Genomic DNA, 17,954 nt, shown 5'->3' with positions numbered 1-17,954 from the left:
CCATAGATTGATCACACACTCATTGAGGTAATTTTTCCTACCCATACCCTGTATCTTTAAGATGGATAAACATGGCCCAAGTGAGCAGCATGGAAAGGCCTAGAAACTTCTAACAGCTTTACAAAAAAAACCACAACCAGCCATGATGTCAGCTGTGGCTCAGTTGGTCAGACTCTTCCCTCACAGGCAAAAGGTTCAGGATTCTAGGGCTTGTGCACAAAGTGTAGGCTGACACTCCAGCACTGATGGAGTGCTGCACTGTTAGAGGTACTGTCTTTCAGATGAGATACTAAACCAAGGCCCTATCAGATGGGTGTACAAAAAAATCCCATGGCACTATTTTGAAGAAGGGCAGGGGAGTTCTCCCCTGCTGTGTGCAAATTGATATCTGTGTTTCCTACATTACAACAGTGACTACACTTCAAAAGTACCTCATTGGCTGTAAAGTGCTTTGGAACATCCTGAGGTTCTGTAAGGCAAGTTCTATAAATGCAAGTCCTTCTTTTTTTACATTACAACACAGAAACATAAGGATTGCCAAACGAAATAAGACCAAGGTCCATCTAATTTGTCCAAAAGCAAAATACTGCCGATGTTGGAAATCTGAAATAAAAACAGAAAGTGCTGGAAACACTCAACAGGTCAGACAGCATCTGTGGAGAGAGAAACAGAATTAACGTTTCAGAACCCTGATGAAAGGTCATCTTACTCTATCTCTTTTGTCATCCAAGGAGTTCTGAATTTGTTTGTCCTTCCTTCACCCCCTCATGGGAATATACCTCAACTGAACCATCTCCTCTTTACAGCTTTTCCTGCCAATCTATGATTCCAATTTACCTCTGTCAGATCTGATCTCACCCTGTTGAAATTGGCCCTCCCTCAATTTATTATTTTTACTCTGGATTGCTCCTTGACCTTTTCCATAGCTAACCTAAACCTTATGATCCTATGATCACTGTCCCCTAAATGTTCCCTTACTGGCACTTGATCCACCTTATTCCCCATCCCCTAATACTCACAAAGTGTGGAGTATGGATCATGCTGCTGGATATAATAGAGCTTCAGCAGTTCAGAGCTTTGAGCAAAGAAATTAAACAAAAAGCCAGAGGACTCCAGGGTATAAAATTGAGCTGGCAAAGTTGACTTTCAGAGGAAACAGGAAACCAAGACTGCTCTAGAGAGCTGCAACACTGGACTGGGGAGGGCAGGAGGAGGGGGGTTTGGGGGAGGGTAGATGTTGAGTGGAATTGGGGAGGCGGTGGCGTAGTGGTAATGTCACTGGACTGGTAGCCCAGAGGCCCAGGCTAATGCTCTGGGGACATGGGTTCGAATCCCACCACTGCAGATGGTGAAATTTGAATTCAATTAATAAAATCTGGAATTAAAAAGCTAGTCTAGTGGTGACCATAAAGCCATTGTCGATTGTTGTAAAAACCCATCTAGTTCACTAATGTCCTTTAGGGAAGGAAATCTGCTGTCCTTACCTGGTCTGGCCTACATGTGACTCCAGATCCACAGCAATGTGGTTGACTCTTAAAATGCCCTCTGAAATGGCCACTCAGTTCAAGGGCAATTACGGATGGGCAATAAATGCTGGCCTAGCCAGCAATGCCCACATCCCATGAACGAATAAAAAAAAAAATTTGAGGCTCAATTGCTTCTGATCTGTATTGATAAATTTGCAAAGAACCCGGGGTGTTGGAGAAAGATGAGAATTTTATTTTAATTTAGCGAGTTGTTGTGATCTGGATTGTGCTGCTTGAGAGGGCAGTCGAAGCAGATTCAATAGTAACTTTCAAAGACAACTGGACTTGAAAGGGAAAAATCTACAGGACTATGGGAAAAGAACAGGGGGCAGTGGGATTAATTGGATTGTTCTTTTAAGGAGCTAGTACAGGCATAATGGGCCAAATGGCTTTATTCTCTGCTTTAAGATTCTATAGTGAAGCCAACTGCAATTATGTCCGGTTCGCTGATGACACTACAACAGGGAGAGGAGTAAAAATAGAGGATGCAACAAAAAAAAGTTATAGAAGCATTGAGATTGGCTAGACTATTGGATAGACAAATGAGATTCAGTAATGATTAATGCAAAATTTTGCGTATAATGGTGTCAGCCATGGCTGTTAGTAGCATCATCGGACAGGTTTAAGGATTTGAACTCCGGCTGGGAAACTCTGCACCAGGAGCATTCATTTCTAAAACCTGTATCTGCAAATACACAATAAATGGAATCAAATTCAGGGGTTCCATGCTCCCAGTGAGGAGTTGGGATCAAAGGGACATAGGTTGGAAGAGGGGTGATCCTCCAATCCGTGCTCCCGTCTCTTCACAATGGTGTTGAATTTATCTTCAACTCACAGAGAGGTCAAGGGCTGATGACAAACTTACCACTTTCAGTGTCTGGGCAATGCAATTGAAAATATAATCGATAATGACTATTGATTGTGCTTTTGGAATTCCCTCAACGAAAGCTCCTTTAAAACAGGATCCACACAATGCTCATCAATAACAAAATTCTTGTAGGGATGGATTTTACACAGATGCTGCTAGAATCAGTCCTGTTTCTGTACTCTTAATAGTTAGGGTGCAACTTTAGGAATTAAATTCCCCCTGCAGAGTCTCACTTTCCTGTTCATTATCAGCTCAATGAGCATAATAACTGTTCCAACATCAAGACTGCCTACTTCCACCTCTGTAACATTGCCCGTCCCTCCCCCTGCCTCAGATCATCTGCTGATCTAATCCATGTTTTTGTTAACTCTGGAATTGACTATTCCAATGCTCTCCTAGCCAACCTCCCCGAAACTCTGCTGCCTGTCTCCTATCTCAGACTAAGTCCCATTCACCCATCACCCTTGTGCTCGCTGACCTATATTGGCTCTTGGTCAAACAATGCCTCAGTTAAAATTCACACTCCTCTCTGTAACCTTCTCCCGCTCTACAACCCTCTGAGATCTCTGCATTCTGCATGGCCTCTTCTGCATCCCCAATTTTAATCTCTGCACCATTGGTGGCAGCTGTCTGGGCCCTAAACTCTGGAATTCCCTCCCTAAACCTCTCCTCTGCTCTACTCCTCTCTCCTCCTTTAAGATGCTCTTTTAAACCTATCTCTGTCCTTATGTGGCTCCGTGTCAAATTTTGTTTGATAATGCTCCTGTGAAGCACCTTGGAATGTTTTACTATGATCTTTGAGTTGCTTCTTAAGTGGACTAAACATATGTTCTCTTTCAACACAGTGAGCCTATCTGCTATCACATTTTAATTAACTAAGGATCGGCCTATCCATTTGACCAGTTTCTCAAAGTGATGGAAGCATGAAAAAAAACTTATATTTATATAGGACCTTGCACAGCTTCAGGACATCACAGATCATTTTACAAGTAATTAAGTGACTTTTTAAATGCAGTTACTGTTGTAAAGTTGGAAATGCGGCAGCTGGTTTGTGCACATCTAGATCCCGCAAACAGCAATGAGATGATGACCAAATAATCTGTTGTTGTTAAGTGATGTTGGTTGAGAAATCTTTTATGTCCACCTGAGAGGGCAGACTGGGTTTAACGTCTCATCTAAATGCCAGCACTCCCTCAATACTGCATTGGTAATACCAGTTTACTCATGTCTCTGGCATGGGACTTGAAGCTTTTGACTCAGGCGAGAGTGCAACCCGCTGAGGCACAGCTATCCCTGTGATTAGAGATCACTTTCATTAGAACTCAAAGACCTATTATTCCCAAAAGCTTGACATGTAAGTGAGCGGGGGGCTGTATCCTCATCCCTAATCTTTTTCCACTAATGATTAAGAACAGATAAAGCTACGTACAGATCTACTCTGTATACATCAACTGATGATAGTTCCAGTAATCACTTTAATACAAGGTTGCAGGGTTTTCTCTGTCTTGTTAATGTTATCGTGCTGTCTACATCTGTCCAAACAGCATCTGAAAAAGCTTACAGTGCACGGAATGCAACATAATAGGAGATAGTTAGACAGAATTCTCCTGATTGCTTCATTACATAAAGTGATGGGCATTGCTGAGATTATTTCAGGAGTTATCTAAGGGGATTATGGGATGAGTGGGTCACAATCCACTCCAACAAAATGAAAATAAACAATCACTTGACTGCATATCACGAATATTCTCACTGATAACAACTGTACTGTTTCAGAGGTGTTAACTAAGTTGTGGGGAGAACAGGGAAGGTTAAGAGGAGATTTGATAGAGCTGTTCAAAATCATGAATGGTTTTGATAGAGTAAATAAGGAGAAATATTTGCCCAGGTAATCAGAGGATACAGATTTAAGGTAATTGGAAAAATAGCCAGAAGGGAATGGGGAAACATTTCTTTACACAGCGGGTTGTTGTGATCTGGAAGGTACTGCCTGAAAGGGCGGTGGAAGCAGATTCAATCGAACTTTCAAAATGGAATGGGATAAATATCTGTTGGGGAAAAGTTTGCAGGGCTGTGGGGAAAGAGCAGGGGTGTGGGACTAATTGGATAGCTCTTTCAAAGAGCTGGCATAGGCATGTTGGGCAGAATGGCCTCTTTCTGTGCTGTGCCATACTATGGTATTATGACTATAAAGGTGGCAGTAATATCACGACCAAACTGAATTTACAATATTTTACTTCACTTTTAAGTTGTGTAAAGAGGCAGTTCCACGATCGTAGCACTCTCAATGGGGCAACCTCTTTGGCAGGGAGTGTGGGTCTACAACGGTAGCTTTCTGATTCTCTGACTCACACTCCCTGCCAGCACAGCTCCTGGTGGAAGTTCTGGATCACCCATCAAATGCTAATCATGATTCTTGGGCTCTGTCGGAAGAGAGGTACGTTGAATAACTATGTTACAAGAACCAGAGGGGAGTGGAGGAGAAATTTTTTCACGCAGTGAGTTGTTGTGATCTGGAACGCACTGCCTGAAAGGGCGGTGGAAGCAGATTCAGTAGTAACTTTCAAAAGAGAATTGTATAAAAGGGAAAGAGCAGGGAAGTGGGACTGATTGAATAGCTCTTTCAAAGATCTGGCACAAGCATGTGTTATTCCATGGTTGTATATTAGTCAAATCCTTTTTAAAAACTTGCTAATATAACATAACTCATTTTATACTTACAGTGGTGTCTTCAATAATCCCTCTATCTTCTTTCCAATCTTACCTATCAAAAATAAAATAAAACAATATTTTAAACATTATCTATAGAACTCCAGATGTTTTATTATTGCACTGGTAACCAATTTTAAGGGAGATGATTTGGTGAGGCATCTCTCACAATGGGGAACATGACGAGATGGTTGTGGAGATAGGACTGTAAAACCATCTGAATGGCCTACTCCTGCTCCTATGTTGCTATAGGAACGGTTCACTAAATGAGCAGTGGAATCTCACAAAATTACCCTTCAAATCGCCACTACAGTCCAGGTTATTTTAATAAGTACTATGGATCTCTCATGGCATTTCAATTGGAGAGTCACCCTATGTGGTCTTCAGGTGAAGGAGAGTGAAAAGGTAGTGTTAGATAGACCTGGGATCACAGATGCAGCTCAGTCCCAATTGTAAATTCATACGTTCAGTTGTTATTTTTCTACAATAAATTGATTTAATGTTATTATTTTAGAGGTAACTATAGAACTTGCATTTATTTTGCATTTTTCATGACCTCAGGACATTTCAATGTACATCACAACCAATGAAATACTTTCTGAAGTGCAGTCACTGCCATAATGTAGAAAACATGAGTCAATTTGTGCACAGCAAGCTCCCATAATCAGCAATGTGATAAATGATCAGATCATTATTTTTAATCAATTTCTGTTGAGGGATTAGCGTTAGCTAGGACACCAGGAAGAACTCCCTACTCGGGTAGGCGATGGCGTAGTGGTATTGTCACTGGACTAATAACCCAGAGACCCAGGGTATTTCTCTGGGGACATGGGTTCAAATCCCACCACAGCAGAAGGTGGAATTTGAATTTAATTAATAAATCTGGAATTTAAAAAACTAGTCTAATGATGGCCATGAAACCATTGTCGATTGTTGTAAAAACCCATCTGATTCACTAACGTCCTTTAGGGAAGGAAATCTGCTGTCCTTACCTGGTCTGGCCTATATGTGATTCCAGACCCACAGCAATGTGATTAACTCTTACATGCCCTCTGAAATGGCCTAGCAAGCCACTCAGTTGTACCTAACCGCTACGAAGTCACACTGTGGGTATACCTACCCCAAATGGACTGCAGTGGTCCAAGAAGGCAGTTCACCACCACCTTCTCAAGGGCAATTAGGGATGGGCAATAAATGTTGGCTTGGCCAGTGATGCCCACATCCCTTGAATGAATTTTTAAAAAAAAAATTCTTTGAATAGGGTCATGGGATCTTTTATATCCACATGAGAAGGCAGATAGAGCCTCAGTTTAATGTCTTGTTCGAAAGATAAAACCTCAGACAGTGTAGCACTCCCTCCGTACTACACTGGAGTGAGAGCCTCAATTATGTGACCATGTCCCTGGAGTGGGAGCTGAAATCCATGGCCTTGTGATGCCTTAGCTCAGTGGTAGCAGTGATAGTAAGTTACAAAACCAAAAACAATTTGGGAAGCAGAGAAGTAAAGAGGTGGTTGGTGCAGAACAGTCTCCCCGGAGCACAAATCAAGGAGCTGGTAAACACAAAACTGAGGCACTACATTGCCCCTACTGTCAGCAGGGTATAATGACAGCGTGACATGTTTACATAGGCAGTTTCCATTCTAAATTTGCACATAGGAATTTATAATAGAAGAACGTTGACACAGATGTGTGACAAAAGCATGACAACAGGAAATGTGGTTTTGCAGGCAGGAAATGTGTGCATACATAAGATCTTAAATATATTTTAAGAAAATATTTAATTGTTTTTCATATTGGTAACATCATCCGTATTACATAAAATGAGATAATATTTACAGCACATAAACCGACCATTCACAGGAACCTCTTCCAACTCTACTGCATATCCTTCTATTCCTTTCACCCTCATGCACTTATCTAGCTTCCCCTTAAATGCAACGTATTAAGGCAAAACCTTATTAGCTGTAATGCAATAAAATTCTAATGGACATCTGCAATCATTTGTTTCTTTTCTACTTTGAGATGGAGAAAAGTTTGAAAACCCCATTAAACAGTCAGTGGCCAATCAGGAAATATTGAAGTTCTGAAGAAGCATACTCTCCATGCAGCAATAGAGGATGTCACAGTGAGAAGCTGTTGGATTGAGTTCCAACTGTGCATGACCATATGGAAAGCTAATTATGAGATGGTGGGAGTGCGTATGTGAAGAATGAAAGGAAAAGTGCCAGCTTGACTTAGTCGGTGGAACAAAGACCAGGCTGATATTTCCGAGGAAGTGTCGCATTGTCATAGATCCCGTGCTTCATTCAAGTGAAGTGCCATCTGACTCTTTCACTGGTTTGGTTGGATGCTAAAGATCCCAAGACATTATTTGAAGAGATGGGAGTTCTCTAACTGCCACTCTTACATTGTGCCTTTTACCACCACTACCAAGTCAACTGGTCCTTCATCTCATTTGTATTGTTCGAGACAGCTGCTGTGGAAAACCACATAACATAGGGACTGTATTTCAAACGGCATTTCAGACAGCTGCAATAAATGTGTGATATAAGTTCTTTCTTGAGAGTGACAGCACGTGCACAAAGCTGTGGGGATTGGATGGAAATGGTGATTACATATTTACAGCACAGAAACAGGCCATTCAGCCCAACTGCTCCGTGCTGGTGTTTATGCTCCACATGAGCCTCCTCCCACCCGACTGCATCTCACCCTATTAACATAACCTTCTATTCTTTTCTCTCTTATGTGTTTATCTAGCTTCCCATTAAATACATCTAAATATCTGTGCAGCAACTTGACATGTGATGAAACCAATGAATTTTTAAACTTTAAAGACCAGTGAGAAAAAACGCCAAGTTTTCTCTGCTGCTGCTCTTTAGATCCAGAGGTTTCCAGCAGAGAAGGAGAACATTCAGTCCATTGTTTCTGTGCTGGCTCCTTCTTACAGTGAACCAAGACTAATCCCAGTGCCCTGCATTCTCCCCATAGCCCTGTATTTTACTAATGTGGCCGTGGTAAAACAGTAGGAATGGAAGAGATTGCATTTATACAGAGCCTCAGAACATCCCAAAGTCTTTTACAACTAACTCAGTACTTTTGAAGAGTAGCCATTGTTGTAATGCAGCAAACAGCAGCCAATATGCACACAGCAAGATCCCACAAACAGCAATGTCATCATTTGCTTTTAGTGACATTGGCTGAGGGATCAATATTGATTGCTTCACCAATTAAGCTTCATCCAGGGTGCCAGGGGTAAATTTTTGTCATCAGCACTTTGTGCTGTAATCAATATCACTTGATCTGCTTAGAATCCACTTGAATTTCATCCCATTGAAATCATTGGGATTGAAATCGGGTGTGAATTATAAAATTGGTGTGCATTCCACCCTGCCAGATTCCTGATCAGTCAGTATAGATGTAAATCTACTCCAGAGAAACGTAGGATGAAATTTACACAATGTGCCTCCAGAGCACGACTCGAAATACCATTTACAGCTGTACATTTAGTATTCTAAGTTACAAAGAACAATTCCAATTGATTTAACCTGATGAATCCAGTCACGATCTTTAAAAAACCATTAACAGTGTTCAGTGAGCTGAGAGAATACACTGTCTACGAACTAGTTATTATCAACTGTGGCTTCACATAAGATCTGATGGAATCATACTCATAGCACAGGAGGAGGCCATTCGCCTCACTGCACCTGTGCTAGCTCTTCAGCGGAAGATATCTATTTACCCTTTCCCTCTTTTAAATGGTGTCTTAGTTAATGCCTCATAGCCCCTTGAGGGAAAACTTTCTGTATTCTAATAACCATCTGCATCAAAAACATCTTTGAATTTCCTCCTCAATTCTTCTCAGTCCAGATATACCATTGACCAGAAACATGAATACTGTGGCTACAAGAGCAGGTCAGGGGCTGGGAATTGTTTTTTATTTATTAATTCTTGGGATGTGAGCATTGCTGCCATGGCCAGTGTTTATTGTTCATTTCAAATAGTCCTTGAGTAGGTGGCTGAGTGGCTTGTACAACTGAGTGGCTTGCTAGGCCGTTTCAGAGGGCAGTTAAGGGTCAATAACATTCCACAGTTAGTAACTCACCTCCTGACTCCCCAAAGCCTGCCCACCAATGACAAGGCATAAGTCAGGAGTATGATTTGATTTTGATTTAGAGATACAACACTGAAACAGGCCCTTCAGCCCACCGAGTCTGTGCCGACCATTAACCACCCATTTATACTAATCCTACACTAATCCCATATTCCTACCACATCCCCACCTGTCCCTATATTCCCCTACCACCTACTGATACTAGGGGCAATTTATAATGGCCAATTTACCTATCAACCAGCAAGTCTTTTGGCATGTGGGTGGAAACCGGAGCACCCGGAGGAAACCCACGCAGACACAGGGAGAACTTGCAAACTCCACACAGGCAGTACCCAGAATTGAACCCGGGTCGCTGCAGCTGTGAGGCTGCGGTGCTAACCACTGCGCCACTGTGCCGCCCAGAGTATGATGGAATACTCTCCACTTGCCTGGATGGGTGCAGCTCCAACAACACTCAAGACATTCCAAAGCTCTTTACAGCCAATGAAATATGTTTTGAACTGTTGTAATGCAGGCAATGCAATGGTGAATTTATGCACAGCAAGCTCCCACAAACAGCAATGTGATAATGACCAGACAATGTGTTTTTTTTTGCGGTGTTGGTTTCAAGGATAAATATCAGTCCACCACCATATTACAGCCCCAGCACTCAAATATAAATCTACTTTTCCACAATCTGGGGCCTGGGTTAGCTGATGGCCTGGTCACCAATGGTGGAATGGTTAAAATCAGGGATGTGCAAGAGGCCAGAATCAGAGGAGAGCAGAGATGAAAGACATGTGAGGTGGTTGGATTGCAAATATTGAAATTCTTTTGTTTTGGTTTGTGGTTATACCTATCAGGAAAGATTGAACAGGCTGGGATTCTGTCTGTAGAAAAGGGAACATACCAACATACGAATTAGGAGCAGAAATAGGCCATTCGGCCCCTCTAGCCTGCTCCGCCATTCAATAATATCATGGCTGATCTATTTGTGTCTCGAATTCCACACTCCCATCTACCCCCGATAACCTTTGATTCCCATGACTAACAACAATCTGTCTACCTTCGCCTTAAAAATATTCAGTGACCCCGCCTCCACCACCTTCTGAGGCAGAGAGTTCCAAAGATGTACAACCCCAATCACTTCCTGTGAGAGCGAGTTGTACATTCTCACCACTCTCTGGGTGAAGATGTTTCTTCTGAAACTTTAGGAGAAATATCATTACCTGGAGAATGATTAGAATGGGGAACTTGTTATCAGAGAGATTAGTTCAGGAGAACAGCGTAAACTAGCATTTAAGGGCAAGCTAGATAACACGATAAGGGAATAGAAAGCTATATTAATGGGTTAGCTGAAGAGGGATGGGAGGAGGCTCATGTAGAGAATAAATGCCAGCATGGACCAATTGTGCCGAATGGCCTGTGCTTGTACTGTAGAATCTAAGTAACTCGATGATCACATTGCATTCAGACCACCAAACCATGGTTAACACTTATTATGCTCAGGCCCCTCGACAGAGATTCCTCCAGAGCCCCTATTTCTGAATGTTAGACGACGTGTTCGGCTCAGTTGTGTATAATTACATTGGACGGGTCTGATTTCTCCTGACGGGATGGACTTCTGCCATCTGTAAACCGGCCAGAAAACCGACAAGGGAATGATGGGGAGTCGAGGTCGTTAAATATGCTGCATGATTAGTCGACAGTAACCTCGCTTCTAAACCTCTGGTAAGAATTAAAATATAAAGTAGCTGCTTGGTTTGCTCATCAAGTGTGTTTATTTGTGGTTATACTTGGCACAATTCAGAGCCAGGGTACGGGGGGGTAACGATTCAGAGCCCGGGCACGGGGGGTAACGATTCAGAGCCCGGGCACGGGGGGTAACGATTCAGAGCCCGGGCACGGGGGGTAATGATTCAGAGCCCGGGCACGGGGGGTAACGATTCAGAGCCAGGGTACGGGGGGTAACGATTCAGAGCCCGGGCACGGTGGGGGGGGGGGGGGTGGGGTAACGATTCAGAGCCTGGGCACAGGGGGGGGGGGGGGTAACGATTCAGAGCCCGGGCACGGGGGGCAACGATTCAGAGCCCGGGCACAGGGGGCAACGATTCAGAGCCCGGGCACAGGGGGTAATGATTCAGAGCCCGGGCACAGGGGGTAACGATTCAGAGCCCGGGCACAGGGGGTAATGATTCAGAGCCCGGGTACGGGGGGGTAACGATTCAGAGCCTGGGCACGGGGGGGGGGGGGGGGGGGCGGTAACGATTCAGAGCCCGGGCACGGGGGGTAACGATTCAGAGCCCGGGCACAGGGGGTAACGATTCAGAGCATGGGCACAGGGGGTAACGATTCAGAGCCCGGGCACAGGGGGTAATGATTCAGAGCCCGGGCACAGGGGGTAACGATTCAGAGCCCGGGCACAGGGGGTAATAATTCAGAGCCCGGGCACAGGGGGGGAGGGGGTAATGATTCAGAGCCTGGGCATGGGGGTTAACGATTCAGAGCCCGGGCATAGGGGGTAACGATTCAGAGCCCGGGAACGGGGGGGGGGGGGTAACGATTCACAGCCCGGGCACAGGGGGTAATGATTCAGAGCCCGGGAACGGGGGGGGAGGGGGGGGGTAACGATTCAGAGCCCGGGCACAGGGGGTAATGATTCAGAGCCCGGGCACGGGGGGGGGAGGGGGTAATGTTTCAGAGCCTGGGCATGGGGGTTAACGATTCAGAGCCCGGGAACGGCGGGGGGGGTGGGGGGGGGGGTAATGATTCAGAGCCCGGGTATAGGGTATAAGGTGCAGCAATCAGTACTCACCAAGTACTGAGTTAGAATGAAAATTTGAAGTCAATGGATTTAAGGGGAGGGTTGGTTGGGGGGTGGGTGGGGGTGGGCTGGTGGGAAGTGGGGTGCGGGCTGGTGGGGAGGGGATGCGGGCCGGTGGGGAGGGGGGTGTGGGATGGTGGGGAGGGGGGTGCGGGCCGGTGGGGAGGGGGGTGTGGGATGGTGGGCAGGGGGGTGCGGGCCGGTGGGGAGAGAGGTGCGGGCCGGTGAGGAGGGGGTTCCAGGCCGGTGAGGAGGGGGTTTCCGGGCCGGTGAGGAGGGGGTTTCCGGGCCAGTGGGGAACATCCCCTAGGATTAGGGCTAAGTGTAGGGAGGAAATTGCCAATCAACCTTTCATTCCTCATTCAGCCACAGAGGATTAATATGAAGCAGCAAACCTGTCCAAACTGACAAATGCATAGCAAAGCATCTATTTAGTGTGTTATTTTTATATATACTTATAAACTCAGTTTGCTCCTTAGGCGTTGCCATGGCAAACCGCTTGATTTACAATAGCAGTATCTAATGAGGTATTATCTAGGTGGGGAATGAGTTCAGACTGATTTACTGAGCAGCACCACATGGCTGGTGTGACGAAACTAAACCTGCAGTTCAAAGCCTTGACTGATTTTTAACACTTCAGGCAATCGATATCACATAACTCTGTTGCAACTTCAGCCATCTAATCACACACACAGGCAAGCTTTATCAAATTGCTTTTATGCAGAAGAATAGATAGGTTTCTGGTAGATTGACCGCTTTAAAAAAAGCAATGAATTTTACTTATGGATTAGATCGGAAATATCTTTTGCATAAATAAGCCGCAGTCATTAAAACAAACTGAAGTTCCTCACAGCTCTGAGTGCCCAGAAGACATTTGTTGTATAACTAACAGATTTCAATATATTCGCAAGCCCCAAACTCCATCTCAGTCAAAATTTTCAAAACACGTCTTGTTATTTCATAGTAAAACAACAACTTCCATTTATATAGCACCTTTAATGTAGTAAAACATCCCAAGGTGCTTCACAGGAATGCTATCTACATCGGTTTATTAATGCCCTTCAGGTATTGGAACCTGGTCTGGCTTACGTGTGACTCCAAACAAAGTTTGACACTGTGCATAAGGGGCACAGAAAGGAAAATAAGAAATTCTTTCGATAGTACCTTTCCTGATCTCAAGACGTCTCACAGTGTTTTACAGCCAATGAAGTGCTTTTGAAGTGTAGTCATTGTTGTAATGTAGGAAACATGGCAACTAATTTGATCCCATAGGCAGCAATGTGATAATGACCAGATAATCTGGTTTCAGTGATGTTAGTTGAGGGATAAATATTGGTCAGGACACTAGGGAGAATTCATCTGCCCTTCTTTAAAATAGTGCTGTGGAATTTTTTTACATCCACCTGAGAGGGCAAATGTGACTTTCTTTCAATGCCTCATCTAAAGGACAGTAACCACTCAGTGTGGGACTGGAGTCTCAAGTCAACCAGATCCAGTTCCCTTCCCTGAAGGACATTAGTAAATGACTGTGGTGACCCTTTCATCAGTGTTCTAGTGTTGGCTACATTTATAATGTTTGGGAAGAACTGATAGGACTGTGGGCTCGGCTAAAATTAAAACCTTTAAAAATAACCTTCCCAGATGGCTGGGGCTTTTTAAAGCACAAGTCACTGTGGTAATCAGTCTAGTTCCTTCAGGTGGTCTCACGGCTTGTCCAATGAAACAACTTTAGCTGAAATTAGCAGGGGTTAGGTTCCGTGCTGATTCACCACAAAGCTTCGGAATAATCAGCTCAGTAGATGTGTTTGTTGTGACTTAATCCCTGAGTAATGCAGTAACATTTTTGCACCAAAATAGAACATAATTCTGATTTTACCTGACGGCAAGTTGTGCAAATGTCCCTACCACTGTTTTCAAATACGCAGCATTGACGTGCAGCTGTTTTCTCTGCATTTCCGGATATAAATATTTCACTGATGCAATGGGATCACTGGTGTCGCATTAAGGTTGCATTTACACTGCATCTTCAGTCCCATGCAAAATTCTGCTGCCCATATCCTAACTTGCGCCAAGTCTCGTCCACCCCTGTGCTCTCTGGCAGATTTTACCTGATTAATTGTTAAGCTGAAACTCTAAACTGGATCCTGAAAAAGAATCTGTGTAATGTTAGTTTCATTTGTGATGATGGTATAAAATGGAGTCTACCTTGTGTGAGAGGTAGTTGCATTAGTGTACAGTCAATAGCTCAAGTGCTGAAAACACTTTCCAGTTTTTTTTAGGAGTTCTCTCCTTCTCATTCCAACATTTTGAAGTTTAGGTGATTGATGCAAACACAATTACAACAATAACTTTCATTTATATAGTGCCTTTAACATAGTAAAATGTCCCAAGGAGCTCCACAGGAGCGCAATTAAACAAAATTTGATGCCGATCCACATAAGGAGATATTAGGACAGGTGACCAAACATTTGATCAAAGAGGTAGGTTTTTAGGAGCATCTTAAAGGAGGAGAGAGGGGTAGAGAGGCGAAGAGGTTTAAGGAGGGAATTCCAATGCTTTGGGCCCAGGCAGGTGAAGGCACGGCCGTCAAAGGTGGAGTGATGAAGCAGGCCATTTGACCCAACAGGCCCATGCTGGTATTTTGGGATCTAAGGTGGATTATGCAGCAATCAGCAGCTAAAATCGGAGCTCCGTTTTGTTTCTGAACCAATGATCTGTGAATCCAGATGAAGTTTCTGTGATACCGGCTTGGTAACCACTGAATAAGCAGCATTGCATTCAACACACAGGCGTCTATATAAATGAGGCCAAGGCTTACAAATATCCGCTTAACAATTGGATGTAAAGCTAGAAAGATAAGGATGGACACAAACATTCAACTGTTTTATGAAATACAATTACTTAAACACTGCTGGGATTCAACACAAATCATTAAAGCAGGTCCCAGTGTGCAATAGGGGAGGGTGCTCTCTGGTCATGTTGGAATGACAACACAGAAATCTTAAATCATCTTAAAATCAGAGCCAAGCCATTCTGGAGTGAAGTTAAGAAACTTCATGCAAAGAGGGGTGAAAGTGTGAAACTCTCTCCCACAAAAGCAGTAGATGCTCACCCAATTAATAACTTGAAATCTGAGGGAAAATCATAGAATCTTACAGCATAGATGGAGGCCATTCGGCCTATCTTGCCTGCGCTGGCTCTTTGAAAGCTTTTTCTAAACAATCCTCAAATTAGATCAATAGCTTTTTGCTAGACACGGGTATTAAGGGATATGGAGCCAAGGAGGGTGGATAGAGTTAGGTCACAGATCAGCCATGATCTCATTGAATGGCAGAACAGGCTTGAGGGGCTGAATGGCCTCCTCCTGTTCCTGTGTAACAGGCTTGAAGGGCTGAATGGCCTCCTCCTGTTCCTGTGTAACAGGCTCAAGGGGCTGAATGGCCTCCTCCTGTTCCTGTGTAACAGGCTTGAAGGGCTGAATGGCCTCCTCCTGTTCCTGTGTAACAGGCTCGAAGGGCTGAATGGCCTCCTCCTGCTCCTGTGTTCTTATCTTTACAGCCAATTGAAGTGTAGCCATTGTGATCATGTGGGAAATATGGCAGCCAATGCATCCTGAATACTCGATGTGGCAGCGAGTTCCACATTCTCACCACTATCTGGTTAAAGAAGCTCCTGAATTCCTGGTTAGATTTATCTTATATTTATGACCCTGAAGATAACACCTGCTGATTATACCTATTAAACCCAATAATTAATGAAGAGAGCATAAACATTTTGTCATGATTGCCATTTCTGCTTTTAGGTTAATTCTTTCCCCTCAAGAAATGAAGTAATTCCAATTGAATTTCAACCAATCGGGGATAACCTGTCAACTTTCTGCACTTGGTAGCAGATTTTCATCCCACACACTTTGAATTTAATTTAACTATCTTTAGCAATTACCATCAGCCACAATAGCACACATTGGTCTGTCAAGAATTCATATCTTCCATTAAACATGGCACACAGGCCTCAACATTGGTAAGAAAACACCATTCTGATTTCAGCAGTAACACAGGTACAACCAGACAGCTGTAAACACAGTGAAGGGAAGGTGATAATTTTGTTGAAAAATGATTTTTTAAAACTGTTTTTTTTCTGAGAATCTTTTGATCAGAACGTACTGCATTCTGAGTAAATGCATTACAGGAGCAATTCCAATAAATCTGAATTCCCATTGGGAAGTTAAGCTTGTGGAAAGAAAGAACTTGCATTTCTATCGTGCCTTTCATATCCTCAGGACAGAGGAACAGAGGAACAGGAGTAGGCCATTCAGCCCATCAAGCCTACCCCGCCATTCAATATGATCATTGCTGATCATCCACTTCAATGCCTTCTCCCCACACTATCCTCATATCCCTTTATGTCATTTGTATTTAGAAATCTGTCAGTCTCTGCTTTAAACATACTCAATGACTGAGCTTCCACAGCCCTCTGGGGTAGAAAATTCCAAAGATTCACAACCCTCTGAGTGAAGAAATTTCTCCTCATCTCGGTCCTAAGTGGCTTCCCCCTTATTTTGAAATTGTGTCCCCTGGTTCTAGACTCCCCAACCAGGGGAAACATCTTAGCTGCATCTACCCTGTCTATCCCTTTAAGTATTTTGTAGGTTACAATAAGATCACCTCTCATTCTTCGAAACTCTAGAGAATACAGACTCAGTTTCCCCAATCTCTCGTCATAGGACAGTCCCGCCATCCTGGGAGCAAGTCTGGTAAATCTTCGTTGCACTCCCTCTATGGCAATAATATCCTTCCTAAGGTAAGGGGACCAAAACTGCACACAGTACTTCACATTAAAGGCTGTCTCGGGTCTGCAAATGAAACCCAACCCGAGCCTGACAGAACCACATCCGACCTGAGTCCGACCCGGCCTGAGTCCTTTCATTTTTTCCCGGACCCGACCCGACCCAACCCAACCCGAGCACCAGAATGTTCAATTAACCTAGCTTCCGTTTTTCACTTTTTAAGCTTGTGCAGAGAAGCAACAAAAACTGTAACTGGACTTGAAAGGTTGTTTAAAAAGTAGATTAAATTTGGAGCCACGTACCGGAGGTGGTGATAGAGTGTGTTTGACCCGAGCCCAAATGCCAGACCTGGAAGGGCGACCAGACATGACCCGAACCTGACACATGTCGTCGGGTCGGGTAGCTATGCTCTACTCCAGGTGCGGTCTAACCAAGATTCTATACAATTGAAGCAAGACTTCACTATTCCTGTACTCAAATCCTCTTGGACATTAAATCACTCAATTCCTCTTGGACATCCCAAAGCACTTCAACAAACAATGACGTTTTTTTTTTAAGTATTGTAACTGTTGTAATGTAGGGAAACACGTCAGCCAATTTGTGCACAGCAAGCTCCCACAAACAACAATCTGATATGACCTAATACCTTTGGAAAAATGCTTGTGTAAGCTTTCTTACCTCATTAACATATTTAAGGGACCAATGACTTAGAAACCTAAAAATGGTTCCACAGTAGTTGACCCAGCGCCTGTATAAAATGGGCCCATTGCTAAATTGTTACATTTCACAGTCACAGGCTGAACACAGACTACCTTTAAACACACCCAACCTTGTGGCAACTGAACAGGGACACTCAAAATCACCTGATTGAACCATTGGCTGGGGAATCTAGAACATGGGGCACAGTCTCAGGATAGGAGATTAATTATTTTGCACTGAGACGAGAAGAATGTTCTTCACTCAGAGAGTTGTGAATCTTTGGAATTTTCTAACCCAGAGGTTTGTGGATGCTCCATCACTGAATATATTTAAGGCTGAGATAGATTTTTGATCTTTCAGGGAATCAAGGGAATGGGGAAAGTGGATTTGAGGCAGAAGACCAGGCATGAGCAACGTGTTGAATGACAGAGCAGGCTGACAGAACAGAAT

The 17,954-nt window shown here is 43.7% G+C and overlaps 1 protein-coding gene across 1 annotated transcript in view; it reads right to left on the bottom strand.

The window, feature by feature from the left end:
* The window catches only part of syt1a (synaptotagmin Ia), a 632,547-nt gene that overhangs the window by 377,866 nt on the left and 236,727 nt on the right, over positions 1–17,954 (bottom strand). The window contains exon 2 of the mRNA XM_068050105.1: positions 5,116–5,158. The gene's annotated coding sequence lies outside the window, so the exon portion shown is untranslated. The remainder of the gene's footprint in view (positions 1–5,115; positions 5,159–17,954) is intronic.

The sequence above is a fragment of the Heterodontus francisci genome, chromosome 18 (genome assembly GCF_036365525.1).
Source record: "Heterodontus francisci isolate sHetFra1 chromosome 18, sHetFra1.hap1, whole genome shotgun sequence".
Classification (NCBI taxonomy): domain Eukaryota; kingdom Metazoa; phylum Chordata; class Chondrichthyes; order Heterodontiformes; family Heterodontidae; genus Heterodontus; species Heterodontus francisci.
The sequence above is the reverse complement of the archived record's forward strand: the minus strand, read 5'-3'. Positions and strand labels throughout refer to the sequence as shown.